Source organism: Plectropomus leopardus, chromosome 4 (genome assembly GCF_008729295.1).
Source record: "Plectropomus leopardus isolate mb chromosome 4, YSFRI_Pleo_2.0, whole genome shotgun sequence".
NCBI classification, from domain to species: domain Eukaryota; kingdom Metazoa; phylum Chordata; class Actinopteri; order Perciformes; family Serranidae; genus Plectropomus; species Plectropomus leopardus.
This window is the reverse complement of record NC_056466.1, coordinates 4,416,321-4,439,898: the sequence shown is the minus strand read 5'-3', so window position 1 is coordinate 4,439,898 and position 23,578 is coordinate 4,416,321. Positions and strand designations below refer to the sequence as shown.

General features: G+C 39.7%; 1 protein-coding gene across 1 annotated transcript in view; it reads left to right on the top strand.

The window, feature by feature from the left end:
- The first annotated feature begins 7,519 nt into the window (after window positions 1–7,519).
- Window positions 7,520–23,578, top strand: part of LOC121942649 (vasorin-like) — a 38,016-nt gene continuing 21,957 nt past the window's right edge. Inside the window, exon 1 of the mRNA XM_042485913.1 lies at window positions 7,520–7,743. The gene's annotated coding sequence lies outside the window, so the exon portion shown is untranslated. The remainder of the gene's footprint in view (window positions 7,744–23,578) is intronic.

The following is a 23,578-nucleotide window of genomic DNA, read 5'->3' as shown; positions in this document are numbered from 1 at the left end:
TGCATGTCCTTGCCCTTTATTCTCTCAAAGCACTCCTCCCTCTCACTCAGAGATAAAGGGAGGGATACAGAGCTCTTGGATGGCAAGTAAGAAGTCTTTGCTTCATTTTTTTTCGATGAGCTGTAGCAATACAAAGCACTATGCATTCAGAGATGGAGACATTTTAATGTTTTGTGATTCATATGTCTTCATGTAAACATGAGTAAGAAGCCTCGGGGTTTTACTGCTGAAAATGAAGGCAGACTGCAGGCAGAGTGTAAAGCACTTTGGATAAAAGCTCTATATTAATGCAGTCCATTTCAGTTTCACTCCCAAAAATAGTCAGGAGGGAATCAAATATGTTTTGTGAGGAGATAAAATAGCCATGTGGAAGTAAACTACGCAAAAGTGACTGCTGTATAATGACCTGAAATACCACACAGGCAAAATTAATGGAGAACTGCCACTCCCAAGCTGCACACACACACACACAAACACACACATTACCACCCTGTCTGTCCCCTCTATGGCTCTGATGTGTGTGTGTGTGTGTGTGTGTGTGTGTGTGTGTGTGTGTGTGTGTGTGCATGCCTTTGTGTGCATGTGTGTGCCTCTCTCAGACTCTGGTATATTAATAGAAATTTTCTTCACTGATGATGACGTTGCCACCTGTACCCTGTCTCACACACACACACACACACACACACACACATACACATACACATACACACACACACACGGGACAGATGCAGAGATATGTATGAAGAAAGAAAATAAAATACATAGTCCAGAGTTTCAGTAACTGCAGAAAGAAGCAAACACAAAGAGCAGTTAAGAAACTGAGAAACAAGAATTATGAAAAAGACATAGACGTTGTTCTCTTGGTTCTGTAGTGTTCCTGGCTCAGGACCAAACTGTGAGTCTGACTGCCTCCCCTGGGGAGAGTAACTCCAGGCCTGAATTCCTTTGTGTTATTTCATGTTTTCCTCTCTGCCGCTACAATTTCTCCCTGAAACACAGTCTGCGTAACAGCCCTCATTAAAGGAACCCTGCCAATGTCTGTAAAACACACCGTATAGGCAGCTACGTGCAACACTTGAGTGCATGCAGACAGGCTCGCATGCAAACACATAAACACATGCAAGCATGCACCCTAAAGTACACAAGCATACGCAAAGATTAACACTCCCACTGCTTTCTCCCTCTTCATTTTCAAGTCTTATATATATTCCCTTAAAGCAACAAATGGAGGAGTTTGGGAGATTCTGGCAGAGAAAAGTGAAGGTCTGACAGAGACAGAAGTCATTTCCGTTGTGTCGGGGAGGTCTGTGAAGGGTCAAGCCTTCCCCAGCCGGCTGTGTGAATCACATAAACACTCGGACTGAAACACTCCTGCTTCGTAGTGGACTACAGCCCTCCTCTGGTGCTGACGTCGCATGAGTCATGCTCAGTGTTTTCAACACCACTTTATACTATACTATTAGCGTTTTGGTATGGAAACCTTGTCGTGTGTCTTGTAATGTCGATTGACATTCAGTACCAGACTGCTGGACCCTTTATGGATACAAAAGGGGATGAAGGAGACTTTGTCATGTTTTCCAGTCTTTCTCCTATTATTTTATTTTTGGTCAAGAATCTAAGAAGACATTACACAGGTGATTTCACAGGCTGAGTAGCACTCCCTGTGATGAGTAAAGTGCTCTTTTGAACTTTCCAGTTACATTTGTTTAAATTTAATTTCCTTATATTATAGTTCATTCCATTTTGGAACACTATATCCTTTTACTTTTCTTATATTTTACCTAAAATAGGGGACATTTTAAGATATTTAGTTTAAGAAACAATAGAACCAACCTGAAAAAAAAACATAATACTACACACAATTTTAAACCTTCTTCAAACTATTAAACCCCCCAAAGTCCTAGATCAATTACCCTACAACCTGACTTCTGTGTCCTCTATGGGAGCTCCTGCCCTGGGTGTAGAAATTTAATGCCACATAAAATACTAACAAGTTCTCACTCCCAGCTTGTCAAATACAGCAGCTTGGTCAGTGGCCCTGCGCTTCAGACTACAATGCTCTACCTCTCAACAATCATTTTTTGACGTGTCAGGTTCTCTGTCAGTTTCTGCTTGTTACATGCTTAAGTGTCTCTCAAAGTAAACTTCTGTCTTCGCAAGAAAAGTGTGTTTTGCCACCAACTCGACTTGGTAAGGTTTTGAAAAATGACCAATGTTTGGTTTAAAATAAATAAATAAATATTTGTTAGAGTAACTGAACAAGTATGTCACTTGACAAGTATATCACTTGTTGACAATGGCTACAATTAGACAAGAACGGCCCTTCTAAAACCAGAAAAGTCTGTTGTCTTATGAACAAACACAGTTGTCTTATGAACAAAAAGGCCAAACTGCAATAAAAGTCTAATTTTTCATGCAAGAACTGTTGCCATGTAAACAGCCCCTATGTTGTAATGTAGGCCAGTAACTATACTACGTGGTTGACAAAAATTCAAGTTGATGTTCGATTTCACACGGGACACAAACACCGTTCTCCCAGGTGAAAGTCCTGTGGATTTTGTTTACCCATTTCATCACCCCTTGCTCACGCCCTACTTGGAATTTCTTCAACTTTCATTTTTTGCTGCAGACAGGTTTACACTGGAGTCTGCTGCATGTCACACAGGTGCTGTAAGGTGGCTTGTACATTGGTAACAGAAGCTAAGAGTCACGACCCAAATGTTGATGAGATATCTCAGCCTGAATCACAGTGATGGAAAGACACTGACATCTTTACATCCACACATAAAAAAAACTGCTGCTAGAGAAAAATAAAATCACAGAGCAACCCTTTTGTTTTCTTTAAATTTATCACAATTTTTGCATGGGGTTTGGCACCCAGAAAATACTGATTAAATCCACACAATGAAACTTAACTCTCCCCTTTTGATTGATCTCAAATCAGTGGTCAACCCATTAGCTTGATGTATTTTTTCTTCCCATGAGAAAACCCTATTTTAGTGTTTTGTCGTAAAGCTAGATTAAACATGAGTGTGTTGGATCAGGGTTGTTGTGTTTGTTTTCTCGCCCTCCTGTAAAAATCTGTTCCTCTTTCTCGGCCTTGCAAGTACATCCACACAAACACACACATGCAGGCACACAAACACACTTAACACAAAGCAGCTTTTAATGTGACTGATGCCACAGACCAGCTGGCCTTGTTCTGAGAGTTGAGGCCACTGATAGTAACCGCATACAGTAGCTGAAAAATGGAGGATAAATAATTAAATATTAATGTGTTTGATTTTCCTAAAGTTACAATCCCTAATTTTGTAACTACGTCTAGTGTTCCCAAAAAATCTCCAGCAGTTATCTTTTCCTTTCCAGCAACCTACATACATCAAGACATCTCCAGTCAGACCTGGTGCCCAGTGTGATCACTGCTCAGTATCACAATAAATGAATCAATGTAAGTGTGCCAACTGCACGAGTTTATCCCATCTTGGTAATATGAAGGACCTTCTCAAAGGTATCTACAGCAGGGACCTCTGATAACCCTTTGCATTAATTAAACTTTGGCGACCCATAACCAGACCCTTATGATATTATTGTTACGGTCCCATGGGTCATGAGAAACACACTCATTTCTAGTTTATTCAGTACACCTATAGAACACAAATACAATCTAATGGAACATTCCTGCAATAAACCCTAACTTCAAGTAGATCGTACTGTTCAATTTCTATTCAAAAACATGTTTATATACTTATGGTTATAGTGAAGATATGATACTTTTTAAGCACTTTGTACCATAAGCAAAGGTCAACTTTAAGGGATTTTAAATAAAAGTATGACATTTATGTTGTAACAATCAGATTGCTGCTGTCTGTTCTTTCTATCTTTTTTCTTTAAATAAACAATTAGCCACATATTCAATTCAGAGGAACTTCCTGTTAAAATTACAAAGATAAATCAAATTCTCAAAATCCCAAATGTACTGATGTGGTAGACTTGATTTGATTCCCCAAGGTTCAATCCAGAAAAAAATGTAAACAAAAAATAATTGGTTTTGTTCTTGACACTTCTGGATTCTTCTAATAGAAAAAGTATTTAAAAACTTTTTTCTGCCAAAACTGGACACACCACCTTTGGCTAACTGAGCCCATTGCATTGTGTTTTTATTGTGTTTGAGTCACGTAAATGGAGGCAGGACTTCATGTGCACAGTGCTCATGCACGCTCTGACTTGTCTGACTGACCGTCTCATTTTAGACTCTCAGATGTCTCTCAGTGTTAATGTGTGTGTGAAGGCATCTGTGTTTAGTGACGTCATTGCACATAATTAGATGGAAAAATAGTCATGCTTGTGTCTTGAAATTCTTCTATAGTAGATTATTAATATATATCTAACTAACTGTGTCTGTGTCCGAGTCACACACGTGGACCAGTCTTCACTGTCTATCCACAGTGATGCTGTTAAATCCATTTTAGCGGGCTGAGAGCTGGCGAAAACTATCAGAGTTTCAGGTTGCAGTGTGGTCCTGAACATGCAGCAGTGGGATTTAGTGTCTCCGTCTGCAGCTCATTTACAGCTTAGGTGATGGGCGGAAGTATTTGGTTAGCGGTGCACCTACGGTAACTTTCCCAAGACTGTGTATAAATACACAGGCTTAAAATGGAAATGCAAACTTGGCGACTGAACTGTAAATAAATAGAAATGTGATGGGTGGGTGGACTTTCGTGACACAGTTGGCATGAAGATTTTTCAAAAGAGCAAAGCTGGGAAGGTTGACTGTGAATGTTGTTGATTGCGTGTAGCATTTACAGTGCACACATGCAACATAAAACGAAATAATTATTGTTCGCTGTCTTAATTGCTAACAGTTGCTAAAAGCATAGGCGGGTTTCTATTCTGCGCAAATTGAAATTCCAAATATAAAATATGCCTAATGGAAACACGTCGCTTTCAAAAGTCTCCCATTTATCTCAAAAAAAGTTTTTACGCTCACATGAGGTGGTATTTCAGGCGATTCAAAATGGCCATATTTTGCAAAACTGCAATGGCAACACTATTTTCACTTTCATAGGTCACATGATGCTATGGCTATGCGCTTGTCGGTAGAAACTGGCTCACTCTGGCATGATGCAGCAGATGCTACAAGAGGTGTTACTGCATTGCATAATTCTTCAAAAGTTGAACGGATCATCCAGAAATATTGAATCCACAATTGCTCTGTGATAACATGGACTATCACCTCCCAGAAATCCCTCGTACGTAACCACTCCCATGGATAAGGGGCTTGCCTTGTCATTATCACTTGCATAACACACCTATGTCACCTTAAATTGGAAATAATGACAGCTCGTGTGGCTGCAATAGAAATAAACCTGCTAATGTTTTGAACATCCATCGCCATATTTCTTGGAATGTTATCACAAGTCGCAGAACATCAGTCAACAGAAATGCAGTCATCTGTAAACTGTGTTTTATCGACATCATGAAAATTTCGCTCAAGTTTTGCACAAATCTGTAATGGAAAACTGCTGTAGGAACAATTTAATTTTCTTGCATTTGATTAATGAAAAAAGTTTGCATTGTTGGATCTTTAGATTAAATTAATTTGGGAATTTGTTCGTCAACCATTTTGAAATTGTGGCCATAGCTTCAGTTCTGGAAACAAAGAGTCATTTTTCTAAACTTGACATGTCTCTGATATTTCTTGTACTTGGCTTTCTTCATTTTTCATTTTAAATAATGAAGAGTTAGGCTTCAATTTTGTGCACTCAAGTTTTGAAGTGTAAAGAAACTGCTGGCTTTTAGGCCCCACCATCCATCTCCTAATACCCATAAACCCTTGTATTATAAGGTCATTTCCTGTGGTTCATTGGGGGATTGTCACTTCTACAGATCTCCTCACATTGAGCTTGGAAGGAAGCAGAAAATTGCATTTTCAGACGTTATTTTTTCTGGGAATACTTGAGTTTGAATCGCAGCATTCTCACCAAAACAAACCCAGTGGAAAGCTGCTCCAGTCTGCGTTCTTATATTCACAATAGAGCAGATGACTACACTTATTGTGACAGATTTTGCTCCTTGTGGCAGCAAACCCACAGAGAATTACTTCTCAACTTTTTCCTCAGCTCTATGCAGTTTTTTAAATTTCTTTCACCACATAGTTTTTTTTTTCTTTTTATTGGCCTGCAACTGTTTTGGTTCAACCCTCTCATCAGCATTGTTTTCAGACACAGCAGGCAGTTGTTTTCTGTATAAAAAGCTCTGATAAACCTACCTGCGCAGCATTTAACAACAGACACACAAACTTAGTGACTGGAGAACATGATGAAGCATTTAGCAGCTAAAGAGTCACATATTTCCCTCAGGAGTTAGTGGATACCAAATGAGAAATAGGAAATTGTAAAAATTCTATTCGCAAGGGGGCCAGAAACAAAATGACTCACTTCTGTGTCTGATGGATGTGTATATAGGAATGTTTATAAGGTGATAGAATGATAATGTTCTGATTGAAGTTTATTTTGCTGCACCCGATGTGGCTGAAGAAAATCAGATAATGCAGATTTAAGAAGATTAGCTTGTGCGCTCTAAAGGGAAGCTCCGATGTTTTTCAACCTGAACTTGTTTTTCCATGTTTTTGTGTCTGAGTGAGTCATGGAAACAGCAATTTTGAGGTCGGTACAGTATTGAGGAAGAGTGCTGCAGCCTGCAGCAGTGAAATAGGCTACAATGTAACCACTCAGGGCAGGTGCTCCCCGTCAATCAACATTTATTAAAAGTTATTCTTTTGCCACCAACAGGCTCATATTGTTATTGTGAGTATCTTACAGCATGACAGAAACGGCCCTACAAAGATGTGAAATGTTTCTCCTCACATTATGCTTGTTCCGTTCTATTTTATGTCCAAGTTTTATGAAGAATTCTTGTTCTGAAAATTCACGAGAGGTGACTTGTTGCTGGAAGAAAATGATGAAAAGGCAACTGCAAGTTGAGGAGAGGAGTGTTGAGTATTTTATCACAGTTGCCAGTTTTTATTTTTTGTTGTTGTTTTTCTCTGCAATAACAGATTTTTTTTTTAAAATAGTGCACACCCACCTCATCAACTACCACAACACCACTGCTCCTCAAGTGACCCTGACCACATCACTGAGCCCATGAATCAAGTCAATCAAAGCTTTTGGGTCATACAAAACTATAATACAGACTGCCAAAAGTTATTAACAGACAAATAAAATATATAACTAAATACAGGAGTTGGAAATATTGCGAAACGAATAGCTAGTCTTAATTAAATAAAGTGGCATGATGCAATAAATTGCATTTGTGTTTAAGTCTGTTTAATCTGCAGACACGCAACTTTCACAATAAACCATCTCTCTTACTGTGGATAGTTTTTGCAGGTGCAGCCAGCTTCGGGGACGCGCAGGACCGCGCGCTCCGGCTTTCACAAGGTACCTCCCACTTCCCTAGCTTGTTTAAGTGCTCGCCTCCTTCACTTCAATGAGCGCTATTGTTGAAAAGTCTGTGCGCCCCTGAACGCTGGCGGACCTTGGTCTCCAAACTCTGACAGACGGAGTGAAGCGAGCGCGCCGCACTGATACACCTTTTGGTTTTTGTGTGGACTGCCGCGTTACCAGAAGAGTTTTTTGAACACCTTTTGGGGTTTTGCACGGAGCCGGCAAAGTGGATAAAAAAGTTTGGGTAGAAGTTGCTCGAGCGCATTCTCGCGGATTTTGGATTACTTTTACCAAGGTAAACTTACTCTGCGCTTCTCTCTGTGATTTTTAAACTCGCGGTGTGTGCGTTTGTTGTGCCTTATGACTGCATAAAATAATAACACCTCATTTGAGATTGATGCTTTTTTCCAAAGTTTTATATAAGAGAAACCCTTCTTGTGAATAAAGTATTTTAAGATGCTGTGTTATCGATTAAAAGCACAGAGTAAATCAGTTATCCTGTAAACTTTGACACCGTGAGAGGCTCTGATAATCGATCTAGCCTCATCTTCTTCACTCTGCCTGAAAGCTTCCCGGTGACTTTAGTCAGCGTATCCTCGCATTCCTCACCCCGGCGCACGGGTCACTATCTCGGGTCACGATCTGCCGGCCAGACGCGCTCAGAGGGAGGCAGGGACAGGAGAGACACTGAGAGGAGTGTTTCCCGCAGAGAAATGTGGAAACAGGATTAGCTGTGATCGTTGTCGGGCTTTTCAGACCGTGTTTGTGTCGAATGTAGCGGATTAGAGGTCGTTATCTGCCGCTGCATGGTTCCTCTCACTTCTGGCTGTTTGTTTTCACCTCAGATGGGAGACTTTAATCTGTGTGATTGGCTGCTGATCCCCGGAGATAAATCAAGGCATTCCCATTGGGACATAAAGGCTGTTTGAGGGTTTAAAGCAGTTACTTTAAGTTGTTTGCATGCAGTGTTTCCTCTGCAAGTACAATTCTGCGTGCTTTCAGGTTTGCACCTATGCAGCATGTGCTGAGGTGTTTTTATTTATACACTAGGTATTATTTCTTGTGGGTGAACAAGAACTTTTTATAATAGAGCTCAAACAGTTAATTGTCATCTATTTTGCTAAAGGATGTTTTTTTTAAGGAGAAATATCACAATATTTTTGACCGAAATACCTCAATAACGCCATTGCAACAATATTGTAGGATTGGCTGTTGGTGCTATCACACAATGAGATTTTTGATGAATAATCATCAGTAATGTGGATATAATGACAAAGTAGGCAAAGGCAAATAATAGAACAGTCTGGTAAGTTACACAATTTTAATGTAATGCGCTCTTTAAAAGCAAAAAAGGGCATCACTTATGATATCCAAAATCTAAGACGATATCGATATAATATTGATATAATTGTCCAGCCCTAGTACCATCTTATTAAATCTAATGATTTTTTGCTTTTCTCTGTTTTATGTTTGTAAGTTGAATATTTTAGTAAAAAATGTACATTTATAACTGTTTTCTAACATTTTATGAGAAAAAAATGGACTGTTGGTCAGACAAAACTAGGAAATTAAAGCCTTCGTCTCAAACTCTGGGAAGTTAAAGGTCCCATATGATGCTCATTTTCAAGTTAATACTTGTATTTGGGGTTTCTAGCAGAATATGTTAACATGCTTTTAAAGAAACACATTTTTCCTCATACTGTCTGCCTGAATATACCTGTGCACAGCCTCTGTCTTAAATGTGCTGTTTTTCACAGTGTGCAAGATTCCAACAGGAAAAGAACCCATTTAAAGTGTTCATGTGTAAGTTGTTAACTACTTTTTGTATAGTAGCTTATAGTAGCTTATAGTTGTGACATGACAAAGTCACAGAAATAATGACAAGTCGTTTAAAGGTACAGTTTTTTCAGTATGGACTGTGCTTTTGCTGTGGATTGAGCATTTTGATATTTTCACTGTATTTACATAGCACCTATACCTGCTTTATATGATGGAAATATTAATTTTTACAATATGGGACCTTTAAGATGTATATTTCTTGCAAATCTCATATAAGACAGAGAAAATGTTATTAATTAATCTAAAAAAATGAGTGACAGATTAATTATTGATTACAAAATTTGTTTTGACAGGGCCAAGATGCAGCTCTAACTGTGATACTTGCATGCGCAGTCCTTGTTAAGTAACGCAATCTTTTTGTTAAGAACAGTGGTGAATTGTGCATTTACAATATAATAAGAAAATAGAATCATCTTCCCAATCACATTACATGCAGATGTGATCTTTGTTCATGTCCAGGCTGCATATAAACCTGCACGCTGGTGTGTGCATTGGTTACGTATGAGCCATATGTGAGGGAGAGTTTGTTATTAATGAAGAATCTATCAAATGCAGACTATAGGCTGCTGTCTTTTTCTTACATTGCAACTTTCTGCCTTTGCCAAGTTAGTTAGGGCTCTCCAAATCAGTACTGATTGATGAGCAGTCAGTGCTGAGTATGAGTATGGGAAAAGCAAAGAAAGGTGCAGACAGCAGGATGGACCGAAGCACGTCAGGAGAGAGGGAGAGCAAAGCAAACATTCCTGACTTGGTGTCTCAGCAATTTAATTAAGGTTTTTGTGAGATGCTGCAGCGAGCACCTCGAGGTGAAGGCTTAACCCTGCTCCGTTTCCAGCTTGGACTAATCCCAAGGGTCAGCTAATAAGTGTTCGGGTCATGCCACCATGACAACTAAATAGGGGCGAACCCAAAGGAAAGCTCCCCAATCAGGGAGTTAATAACCCCATGAAGGAAGTTAAGAGGTACAAGGTGAAGAGGATGGAACTGCAGATTCGTCAGTGAGTGAGTGTGTGTGTGTGTTTGTGTGTGTGTGTGTGTGTGTGTGTGTGTGTGTGTGTGTGTGTGTGTGTAGAGATGAGATTTCAGTTGTTATCAGCCACACCAGCTTAAAGCCCCTCCTGTTAGTGGGGTTTAAGTGTACCCTGTGGTGCTCTGATGTTACACACACACAAACACACACACACCCCCTCCCCTCAGGTCAGATTTCGGTCACTGTACCACTGGCTGGGTAGATTTTTTTTAATAGGGAAATAAAATCAGTGACACGACTGGCTGTTGTTATTCTCTGACTCTTGTAACTGAAGTCCTGCTTCCCGCTTCCATGTCGTTGTTTTACATTTTCTTAAGTTTTTCTTGGCTTTCAGGGACAAAAAAGAAATCTCCCTGCTATTGTGGTCTTGGCCGTTTTTGCTATTTTCTGCTGTTCCCGGCATCGACTGTGTTTGACATGTTCAGATGTGACATTTTTACCACTGCAGAGAGGCTCGTTTCCAGCCTCACCCTTCTGCTCTCTTGTTTCTCGATCTGTTTTCCATCTTGGTTTTCTGCTGTTTGCGTTAAATTTTCTCGGGGTTTGTCTTTTATGTGGAGCAGAGTGCCACACTTACTCAAATCATTGATATTGGACGACTCTGCAAAATGCTGGATTAAATTTAATAATGGTGATTTTTATGTCCAGTGCCAACATTTTTTAATTATTGTCTTCTACAGTATCTGTGCATGGCAACTATGGCTTGGTCGGAGTTAGGGAAAGATTTCACTTTGGGTTAAAAAAGGATGAAAGTCAGATACACTATACACCAATCCATCTCTCCATCCTCCACACAGCTACCTCACACCTTCTGCTTAGCTAAAGGGCTGAATCCTTTGTGCATTGGCACTGGACTTTAAATGTGTGCTGCCAAATCTGCCAATGTGAACGTAAGGATACCAGATGCTTTTTTCTCTTTCATAAACCTTTCCTTTTATCTCCACCTCCGAAGCGTGTTTCCTTCCAAGAGTTTGAGATAATTTTTAGCAAGTCGCCCAAAACAAAACAAAACTGCTGCTTTGTGATCTATGAAGAGGGTGCAGTAACATTACATAGCCAAAGGGAGCACTGCTAAGTCTTCTTTAAATTCACTCTAACTATATATGATATACAGCATTAACAGTATTATCTACATTGTCACAAATAAGACCAAAATAACACGCAGAAGCAGGGCGAATAATGTGTCTGTGTGTCTGGATTTTTTTTTTTTTTTTTTAAAAAGTCTTATTTTGGTGCTACCCAGTGAATTGTAAATGGCAAATTTGCTGCACTTTTATAGAGCTTTTCTAGTATTCCGACCACCCAAAGCGCTTTTACACTACATGTCGCAGTCACCCATTCACCGACACATTCACACACAGACAGCAGAGGCTACCGTACAAGGTGCCACCTGCTACTCAGTAACCTTTCATACGCACTCACATCAGGAGCAATTTGGGGTTCAGTATCGTGTCCAAGTATATTTCGACATGTTGACTGGAAGAGCCGGGGATCAAACCACCAACCTTACGATTAGAGGATGACCCGCTTTACCTCTGAGCCACAGCCTCCCCCAAGTGGTAGAAACCATAACAACACTGTAAAAGACAGTGAATTGCGCCAGTGGACCCCCAAATTTTACTGAGATTTCTGTCATTTATCCACTGGCAAAAACATATTAGTTGAGTTTTAATCTAAATGTAGTGGCCACTACCACAATGCGAATATTGAGTGAATGAGACAGAAAAAAGGTGGCCCTAATTCTCCAGTTAGATGCTAACAAGCAAAGCAAGATAATATAAATAAAGAAGAGCCAGTCAAAGGAAAACAGCAGATGTACAATAATGGAGAAAATGGTACATGGAGCTGCACCTGTATAGTGTCTTTCTAATCTTCTGACCACTCAGAGTGATTGACACTGTTGCCACATTCACCCATTCACACTGTTGGCTGAGGCGACTATCCAAGGTACCGCCAGCTCTGTTACAGTTTACAATCAAAAGCATTTCTGGGGTTCAATATCTGGCCCAAGGATACTTTGTTATGCAGATTAGAGGAGCCAGGGACTGAACTGACACTTCAGATTAGTGGACAAACTGCTCTACCTTCTGAACCGCAGCTGGACAATTGAAATAAAGAGTTTTGAAGAACTAATATTACAGCTATGTGCTCTGTGTAAGGATTCTGGTAACAGCCCTGTGTGAACACAAAAGTCTGTTAAAAGACAAAGAAAAGATCATACAGTGGCCTAAATGCAATGACAGTATATCATAATTCTCTGAAACTGTTTGCAGTGGACTTAGTCACATTTAACTTTTATCACCAACTTTTGCACCTCCCTCAAGCGCAAACAGGTTTTTGCAATATTTCACTCAGGGCTTTTTTAATGCTCGAATTGAAAATGCTCCAAATGCATAACTTGAAAAAAAAAATAGATTTCCCCATCACTTTGCATTTTATCTCCCCATTAATGTAATTTTTCATCTTAGGCTTGAAAGCATTGGGTTGCTATTTCTGGTGTTTCCATGGTTTTAGCTTTTTAAGCATAAAATCAAACTGCACATAAAACACTAGTAGAAAAAAATCTCAATCTCTCCCTCTTGCTGTAGTGCAGATGTGTAGGTGGGGTGGGCCGAGCGGCTTGTCAGCTCATTTGGGAACATTTAAGGAAGCGAGGACCATGCAGATGGAGCGGACGTCCAGCATCAACCCTCCGACTGCTGATAAATCATTCTGCTCAGTTCAGTCATTACGCTGCTCAGGGCTAATTTCCCTCCTCATGAACTAGCTGCAGCCATACTGAAACCATTTACAGTAACAAGCTGTTTGGATAATGCATGCTGACGACGGTTTGTAACACTGGTTGCAACATTTGCATTTGACAAATGTGTTTTCTCAAAGTTTTCAGAACAATAAATCAAAACCAACTGACCGTGGACTATCTTAATTATAAAGTGACATCCTTGATTTGCTTGTTTTGTCCGACCAACAGTCCGAAACACAAAGAGTCAATTTGCAGTGATATGAAACATAGAAAAGCTAAAAATACTCATGTTTGAGAGGCTTAACAAATCACATCAGTGACTAATGTATTATTACTGAATTCTGCCTCAATATGGAACAGACGCCCCTTTCTTTTGCACAGCGTGAACTTCTTGAATACACTATTATTCAAATGATGGCAGTTGAGATACTGCTAAACTTGGTTTCTGTTTTCAGAGACATAAAAAGACTCACATTACATCTTTACAAGGTTTCTTGACACCAGAGGAATTCAAGACTCAAACCTGCGACAGGCTGAGACTTAACATGCTCAACAGAGGGGAACCTCTACTTTCCTAGAACTCAACCCCCAGGGAGGGTTTAGGGGTTGCTACTCCTTTACTAACTCCTGAAGCGTGTCTCTAAGTGCCCTCCCCCTCATCCTCACAGTGTGTTGTATAAACACGGCGGTTCAGTAGAAAGGTAAAGAGCGTGACCCATACAGACTTCTCGTAACATTCCTGTGTGGTACCAGGAGGCAACAGGACAGAAAGATGCCTCCAACGGCAGATCAGATCATCTAATGCAGGAATACCAGGCTGAGACTGAATGACGGACCTTTTGCTAACCTGATGTCAGCAGATCATATTCCTTTATGACATGTTAAAAGATGTATGCATTGCGTGCAGAATGCATATTTGGACCAGATATGGTATGTTGGATTGATGCCGAACACGTGGCAATGGAGTTAACACCTGGTATGAGCAGGTGCTGATTACAGAGCAGGAAGAAACTTGTTGTCTTGATGCAAAAATCACATTTAATTTAGAATAAAAGCCAACTATTTGACACAGGCTGAAAGATGAGGCCACAATGGTTTGTTTCAAACTGTAAAATTGTAATATTTTATTTTCCCTGAGAAGACTAAAACATGTTTTAGATTTTATAGTTTTAATGATTTAATGTGCTAGACAATTGAGCATGATTAATGAAGACCTGCACGACCTGCATATTAAAAAAATACAAGTTTGCCATACAGCAATAGACCGTCAGTGCCAAATGCTTCAACTAAGGCCACGCTTAGACGAGAATGGCCCTGCTAAAAACAGAAAAGTCGTTCTTTTGCAGTTAAAATAAAAACATCTGCCTTTGTAGAATAACATCGTGAAAACGATCATCGTGTATATGGATCGGCAAACACAACTGAAAATGTCGTAGTTTGCATGCCAGGCCAGTAGCTGGTGGTGTACTTTTGTAATGACACACCACAGAAAAACACTACATGTCACTGTTGACTGTTCACAAAACACATTTTAGTGCACTGTTTAACTGTAATACAAGAAAATTTGCTACTGACCAGCTGCCATAATGTTTGTGGAAGGTGGAACTTGCATTATATATAAGTTTTCGACCTCTTGCACAAAAGTGAATGCTGTGTTTTTCACCCTTTCAAAACTTATTGCATTTTTGTACTCCATGAACAGCCTAGTTTTGTAAAAAGACCATCTTTGCAGAAGCGAAATACTCATTTAAGTCTGACATGTTGAATCTACCTCACCAGACTTCATTTTTTATTCTATTAGTTTGGGAACAATATTTGCCTTTTAGTGTCTAAGATCTCAAAATCCAACACATATAACTTTTGAAAACTTTGAAAATAAACTATTTGAAAATAAATGAGTTTAACAAACTTGTAAACCAAGTGTTAAACCCATTTTTATTTCATTTGAAGCAGGGCATGTATATACAGAAAGCTTTTGTATTCTAACTTGACACCTAATATCTGTCTGAAGTCTCACATCCCGCTCTCTCTATCCACTGACAGCAGCCACACCACTACCTGAGGGCGAGGGGAGGTGTTTGGGGTGGTGTGATTAGGGGAAGCCCACCTTTCAGCTCCCTTTTTTTCTGAGCCCCTCTCTCTCTTTTCTTCCTGAAGGCACATAGTCTAGCTGTACTGACACACACACACACACACACACACACACACACTCTTTCATCCCCATTCAACAGCCCTCAGTTCCCTATGCACACACACCACACACACACACACACACACACACACACACACACACACACACACAGAGGCTGGAAGCAGACCGTGGCCTGCGGCCTGCAGGGCGTCACAAAGCACTTCAAAGGGCCGAGGTCTGAAACTCTGATGTTCTGAATAACTCGAAGCCACAACAGGTGAAGAGAGAAGCCGTTTGACAGACAGAAGGTAACCTGCAGTGTTGGTTACCGTGGACGCGTGTGCTGAAGTCCACGCTCGTGTGTAGCGCGTCGTATGTGTCAGAACGTGTGAAAAATGATTGAGCCACAGTTGCCTCAGGTGTGAGTTTAAGAAAATGTGTTTTGTGCATATGTGTCTGCGCTCAGGTGCACACGTAGTATCATGTTCGCTTTTACTGCTCTTATTATACAGCAAACTCTGCTTTTGTGTCTGCATGTGCCTGATTGTTACTCTAACTCTTAAATCTGTATTTTTGGAGTGATGTTCACTCCAATAAAGTGCTGAACAAGATAACTGATTAAGATGTCAATAAAACAAATAGATCAAGTAGAAAACTGAGCAAGAATTTGATTAAGAAGTTATTCTTTAGACCCCTTGTTTATATCTGATTGTTAAAAAAAAATTTTGAAATAGTTATATGTGTTATTTTTCAAGACATTTGAGATCATAGAATACCCAGAAATCTGTACATCATTTAAAACGCAATAATTGCCCATGAAAAAAATGTCCTGTAGAGCCTACATCCTATTTTGTGTCTAAGGGTCCTGACAAAAAGCCAACAGTCCATTGGTCATTGTTGGGCCATCGGTGAGCGTTTGTTGCCCTAGTTTTTGCGGTATATCCTACACAACTGGCCCTCATCAGCCCTTGTCTGCCTTTGTTTTTTTGGAAAATTCAGCATGTTGAAAAGGCACTGCAGCCAGTGGAGCCCATCAGTGAATGAAATTACTCTGATTGGCATTTCAGCTCAGCGCACAAAGAGAAAAATCAAAGTGTAGAAAGCAAACCAACAGCTGAAGTCCAGGGAGTGAGACCCAAACAATCTTGTAATATGATGGAAAATTATGGTTTTAACCATTTAGCTCCATAGCAGAAAAAGTTGTAATAGTTTGTGTTATTGTTTGGCAGTGGCACTAGTTTTTGTGATAATGTCTGTTTTAGTGTGTCTGCACTGTAATTATAATCCAACTGTCTCCCTCATGATGAAACCACAACACATCAAATGTTGCGAATGACAAATTTTCACTCCTGCCATCAAAAACAGGCAAAAATGGTCTGATGTTACTGTTTCTTAGTTACATAACAAAGGAGTTTGGCAAAAATAACATTACTAATCTTGAAACCTTTTTTTGTATCATACTATCTGCAAGTAGAGCTCACACAATGAATGTTTAGCTGACAAATCAGCTACATTTGAATCCATGCCATAATAACCTGGGTCGCTTTAATGGAAAATCAAGGATCCTCAACAATGCCAAGTAAATTTGGTTCTTAATAATCTGAATATGAGCCAACAGAAGAACATTTATGCAATTATATTAGACATCTTTAGGGTATAGTCTAGCCATAGAAGCCACCGCCAGCTCCGGCAGCTTCACTTTTCAATAAAATTCCTGTGGGGGCTTTATCGTCTAGACATCTCGTAACTTGCAAATCTATCAGCGCTTACTTAAAATATTAACTATAGTGTGATGGGAATATATAGTTTAAATGTATTTCAGAGAGTGGCATGATTGGTTTGGCATTGGTCTTGAGAAAAGAGAGTAAAGAACAGATAAAAATGATTTGGTGGGACTATAAAAAAGAGAGACTGGATAACAGTTGTGGGAGTGAAAACAAGCGAAACATATCAGACTGAGTGTAACTATGGCAAGAATGAGGAATGAACTAACCTTGAGGAGAAATATGAGGTGCGTGTGAGGAGTGTCAGAGTGAGCTGGCCCTCCTGGTTCAATGGCTTCATTTGTTTTCACAAAAAAACTGCAGAATTTGAACTGTTCTGTACTTTGCTGTAGATATCCTTGAATGTGTAGCCATTCTTTGTCTTACTGGCCCAGGTGAGAGGTGTGTAAAACAAAAAGAGGTGACACTGAATTACAACCTTGACTGCAGACATGGCACTATGCTTCTTTTGCAACGAATTTAACATTGAAAATTGTGACTGAGTTTACTTTGGCCTGATATCAGACATGCAGTGTTAACTGGAATGACACTCCTGTGTTTTTCAGAAACTACCTCAGGGGAATTCACAGAAACTATAGCTGTGGTTTGGATGCCTGTAAGCCCTGTCTTGTCATACTCTATTATATTACTTAATAGCGCTTATTTCACTTGTGTAGCATTTTGTAGCTACACTGTAGATCAGAGGCAAATGTACATATAAAGCTACACACACTAATGAAGAGATATGTCAAAAAGCTACTTACTAACTCTGATTTTGACAAAGAATACAGATGCATACAATAGACTCGCTTGCACAGTTTGCTGCATCTTATCGTCTCCCCGTCACACACACACATTCACACATCAATGCACACACAATCACTGTGTCCTCCTTGGAGGCCTCACTGCAGCTGGCAGGGGATTAAGAGGTCAAGAGTCAAAGTACGGGACCAGTCAACTCACAAACCGCCACAAGAAACCGACGAAGCAGAAGAAACACAGAGAGAGTGTTGAATCAGAGTCAAACTTAAAACCCAGATTATCTGAATCAGAAGAAATCGGACCCACTGAGCGAGAACCACACAAGCATATTCTGTGGTTCAACCGTGTTGCAGTTTGACCTGAGGCCGACCATCAGATGATTCTTGGACCACCACAGAAAGACAAACCAACATGCTCGGGCTTGTGCAAGATTGTTATGCATGACTTACTTGTTTATCATGATGAGATCAGGTTGAGGTCACAATTTCGGCTTGGCTCTTAGTGTCAGAGATCTTGTCAGACTTGTGGCTTGTGGCTTGAAAGTAGTGGTGTTTTAAGGTCAGCTGCAAAAAAGAAAAGGATCGCCAACATTAATGTAGGTACAATACAGTACAAAAGTCTAATCTTCGGTTTCAACTAACTCATATTTTCATTGCTGATTCATTTTTTGACCATTTTCTTGATAATCAATTAGTTTTTGGTCTGTAAAATGTCAGAAAATGGTGAAAAAAATGTCAGTCACCGTTTCCCAAAGTCCAAGATGATGCCCTCAAATATCCACTACTGTCCATAAGCCAAAGATATTAACTTTGCTTTCATAAGAGTAAAGAAATCAGAAAATATTCACATTGAATGAGCTGGGATCAAAGAATTAGGACATTTTTTCTTTCAAAAAATTATTCAAACCGCTAAATTGCATCAAATTAGTTGGCGAGAAACTCAATAGTTGCCAACTAATCAATTAACGGATTAATTGTTGCAGCTCTTTTATAACAGCTACTTTTTAAGTTGCATCATATTGTATGTATGTGTTTACATGTCATTATGAAAAAAACAGAGTTAACCTGCACACTATACTGAGCCTGATTACACTGTCCCCACTGCAACAACGAGGCCACTGATTAAAAAAAACAAACTCAATCAATCTTGAGGCTGAAATAAAACATTTAAAAAAGAGATCAAAGGGAGAGGCTAAATGAACCATATAATACAAAGTGTCTAAATAAAACTACTGTGGAAGTGAGAGGCTTTCTGCAAGTTAAACAGCTCTGTCTGGGGGCAGGGCGAAGCTATGTATTTTATTTTTTTGCGGGTGACATCGCAATGTTGGTTTGCTGTAAAACAGCCATTCGCATATTAAAATATGCAGAAAGCTGAGTGTAATTATACCAGGAAAACGATGTCTACAAAAAACTTCAAACGGCTGCGAATGTTCACTATGAAGACTTTAAAGTTGAGTCGCCAAGGCGCAGATTATTTACTCATCATTCACACATGACATGTTCATGGGGTTTACTACAGAAAAATCTGAGCATTTTAAGAGCAAAACACACAACTGTCAGTGAGGTCTCGTTTTAAACATTTGGGTAAAAAGTGCAAACAACAGAAAAGCTAGTCAGGTTTATCTGGTGAAAAAAAATCATTAAAGTTTATTGACAGCCCTCTGTTTGATTCGTCTCAGATGAAGCATCAGTCTAAACTGTTTTGCACTTGACTGATTTTGGCACTTTACACATCCCCTGCCCACTGAACCAGAGTAGCTCACTGTGGCTGTGGGCGAGCCTGTGGTATTTTTTAATTTGGACATCTTGTTCACAGATGAGAACCGAAAGCCACTTCAAAGAGGTGGCAAGCGGATCAAAAGTTATGCTGCAGCAGCTTTTACTGCACACTGGCAGAGAGAGTGTGTTGAGTGTGTGTAGGCTATAGGTATAACTTATGTGTATTAAAAAAATACAGCAAATACAGACAGTATGCACAAAACCAAATAATAAATAGCCAAGCAGATATAAAAAGTGGCAATATAGATAATTGTGTGCCCTTGAAGTGAAAGTTTACACAGTTGTTACTAGTTTGGTTGGTTAGCATGGAGTTAGCATCAAGCAAGCAGCTGTTTTTTGCATGACTCAGAAACTCTAAAATTACTGAATAAATTCTGCTTAAGAAATTGGTTATATACATAAGTTATCACACTCATTCACCAACTCATTCAAACTCTCATACTATTTGAGGCTACATTTGTTGCTATAGATCTTTCTGTCTCTCTTTCACCAGTACCCATTAGCACTGGCTATTCTTCCAGGATCTACACATATACATACAAACACACTTGCATAAAACCAGGGTTAAACACAACAAACAAAACAACTCATCTTGTTGCTTTAACATTGCATGCAGCAATGAAACAAGACTGTCATCTGCACACTCATGTACACACACACACACACACACACACACAAACATTTGATTTCCTCTAGGCTTCCGATATACTACACAGTAAAACTTATGGACAGTATAAATGTTTTTTTTTTGGAATTAATAAGGTTTACTGATTTGTTGTGATTTTGGACTAACATGTAGCCTATGTGACTCAGATAATGACGGCCTTTGAGATAGTTTCTTAAACACGTTTTACAGTATAATTGTTCCTGCTGTGTTTGTGTGTGCCAATTATCAATTTAAGAGAATTTAAATATTTAGAGGGTAAGATAAATTATTAATTTTAGGGCCCACGGCCTAAAAGTTGGACTCTGCTACCAGCTGGACTCTTTATTGAAGTTTCATAGAGAAGACAGTGTTTATTTCTCTGTGTCTGTTATACGTAATGAACCAGTGCATTAGCTGCTAGCTAAACCAAGACACTCCATAAACACAGACACACCGATGCAAGTCCAAGACAAGCAGTCAGCAGGTCAGTCAGCTGCAGAAACGACAAGGCCAAAACACACCAGACTGTTCCCCTCATTGGAACAGATGGGACATATTAAACAAATGGCGGTAGCAAAGATTGATGGCACAATTTCACAGCCTCATAGCAGAAAATGAACTTAATTTATCTGTGTTGGGTTTGATTGGGTTGTTGGTCACTTCTTGCTTTCTTTAAACTCCCCTCTCATTAGAGTTTGACTGCTGCCATTATTCAAAAGGGATGGAAAGGTTTGTGTGTGTGTAGGTGTGCCTCAAAGTCTGCTGCAACTGTGAACAAATTGATAAAAGTGATAGATTACCATCATTAAATTTACATGCTTTATATAAGTTTCCCTCATCGCAGTTAGCCAGAAATGTGCAAGAACATTGTAGTCTTCAGCTGAGGGTAACAACACATCAGGGTCGGTGCACAGGACAGCTGAGTAAGCAAATAACAGCAGACGTGAAGTAAAAACTTTAAGTTCACTCGGTAATGTTCCTACAGTTGAAACAAACAAACAGTATTTTCATAAATGGCAGCTTGAGGAACAGCTGAGCATAGAGATGTTAACTGGCTCTTTGTTTTAACAGCTCTGCTACTCACTATGCTTTTGCACAATGGATTTTTTTAGTAAATGCAAGCTCTAACCAAACCCTCAAAGAGGCAACTCATATGCAGAGTTTTAAATGAAGTGTAAACCACAGGAACTCAAGCGGGCCCACTATGAAATCTGCTTTTATCTGCTAAAATTGAACTTATTGCTGATCTGAAATGAAAGAGCGCTGTGGTTTTAATGTTAGCACAATTTGTGTATGGTAAAATTCAACTGAAATGACAGGATGTACTCAATTTACCTTGGCGAGAAATGCTCCAAAAATTGCAAAGATATAGTAAATGGCCACAAGAAAACGACCAGAAAATTAGCTAAAAAAAAAAAAAAGAGAGAATCATTAGAAAAATATCAAATAACAAGGGAGAAATATTAAGAAAACTATGTAGTAATTATAATAAGCTTACAGGAAAAAAATATTATTTATATTTATTATTTAATTTTAGGAGTTTTTCGGGTAATTACTTGTTCTGTTTTTTTTTTTTTTTCCCGTGTTAAGTTGAAATCAAGTCAGTTTGGTCCTTTGCTTGTTTCAAAGAGGATCCATCAGCTATACACCAATCAACCAAAACAGTAAAACCATTTACAAGTGAAGTGAAACACTTTGATGATCTTGTTATAATGCAAAGATCTGCAGGGAAACCTTGGATCATATGGATGCCAGTTGACATGCTCCACCTTCCCAAACACTGTTTCAGACCCTGTTAAGACCCTCAGGCCAGCAGCACTCCCCAGTACCAGTCTAGTGGGACAACGCACCATTCCACACCCCAAAGACTGCTTAAGGCATGAGCCTGGCCTCCAGATTCCCAAGATCCCAACCCAGTAACAGTAGGATGTACTGGTACCCCAGAGGTACCTCTGATCCATGGTCCAGCCCCCTTGGATCAGACTAAGCTCTGACCTGTTGAGACATGAACACAGGACCTCTCAGGTGTGTCTTGTGGTGTCTGGTATCAGAGTGTTGGCGGCCAGTCTTTTGAGTTCTGTGGGTTGTAAAGTGGGGTATTTGCACATCCCATGTGTTTGATTGGGATCTGAGGACAGTGTTACCAACTCTTCTCTAATGAAAGTAGCTAGTGCTAGCTCCAAAAGTCTCTAAAAATCACAAGATTACATCATATGGTCATTTGCATATTGGTGACACCATTGTGCATTAATGGAAGCAGAAAAACTTTGCTGAATTAGATTCAACAGAAAAATCTGCAAAACAGAAAACAGAGAATGGGATCTTCACCTGAACCATAGAAACTCACTAAAATGTAACTCCTACAGCAAGTGGCTGTCTGGGGAATTTGGAGGCCAGGTTGAGACTTTTTACAGCGTGGTGCATTGTCATGGCCATTGCATGTATAAGACTAAAGGAAAGTGCACTTTTCTGTGCATGCATACCTGCGTATACTCACAGCTGTTGTGGTCAAAGCTAATCTGAGGAAATCAGATCAGATCTATCAGATCTACATTTGTGACTAACAAGGTCGAACTGCAATGCTCAGAAACTTGCCTCGTGTTTGGTTGCTCTATATGTTGTTGAGCTCAGTCTCAGTATCTTCGCCCACTGGTTAAAACTGACATATCTTCACATGAAAATCAACACACCAGAGATTATCTTTAAAGGGACCTGAGGGGAACATGACACCACTGTCCCTGACTCGTTTCAGTTCCTGTGAAACTCACTAAATTTAGAAAATGCTTGTAACATTCAATTTAAGTGCAACTGTGACCAAGAGCCAAGTCATCTTATACCCTGAACAGCAATGTGTTTATAAAGGCAGGCAGTATTCATCTTATCAGTGCAAAATCAAGTGAGGTCGCTTGTGGCTTCTGTGGGAGTCTGTGCATGTTTGTGTGTGTGTGTGTGTGTGTGTGTGTGTACACACTTCATGCACACAAACACAACATCATTTTTCTCCCCATTCCCTCCCCAAACATCCCTACAAACCTCGGGGCTTTTTTTCCCCAGAGTCGTGTGTCAGCACCCGTTCTGCAGTGGAGCGTGTCTTTGCCATTCCTTCAGAGTCCAGTTACGTTACACAGGGTGCAGCCAGGCCTGCAGAATACTTGCTCACAAGCAGAATGACGTATTTAAAATCAAAAAGAAGCTTTGCATTGGGGCTTTGACACATGCTGTTTGCACAACCTTTCGATGGTCACCCAAAAGCTATAAACTACTTTGTCATTGAAAGAGTTGTAGATTTTTTTTTTTAATGTACTGACTTCTTTTGTGGATCTTTGACTTGTGTGGGCACCAAAAACCAACAGACTGCCGATGTTCAGCCATCAGCAGATGGTTTCAGCTGGTTTCATTCAGTCCGCTCAAACTAATACTGACAAACATCCTTAA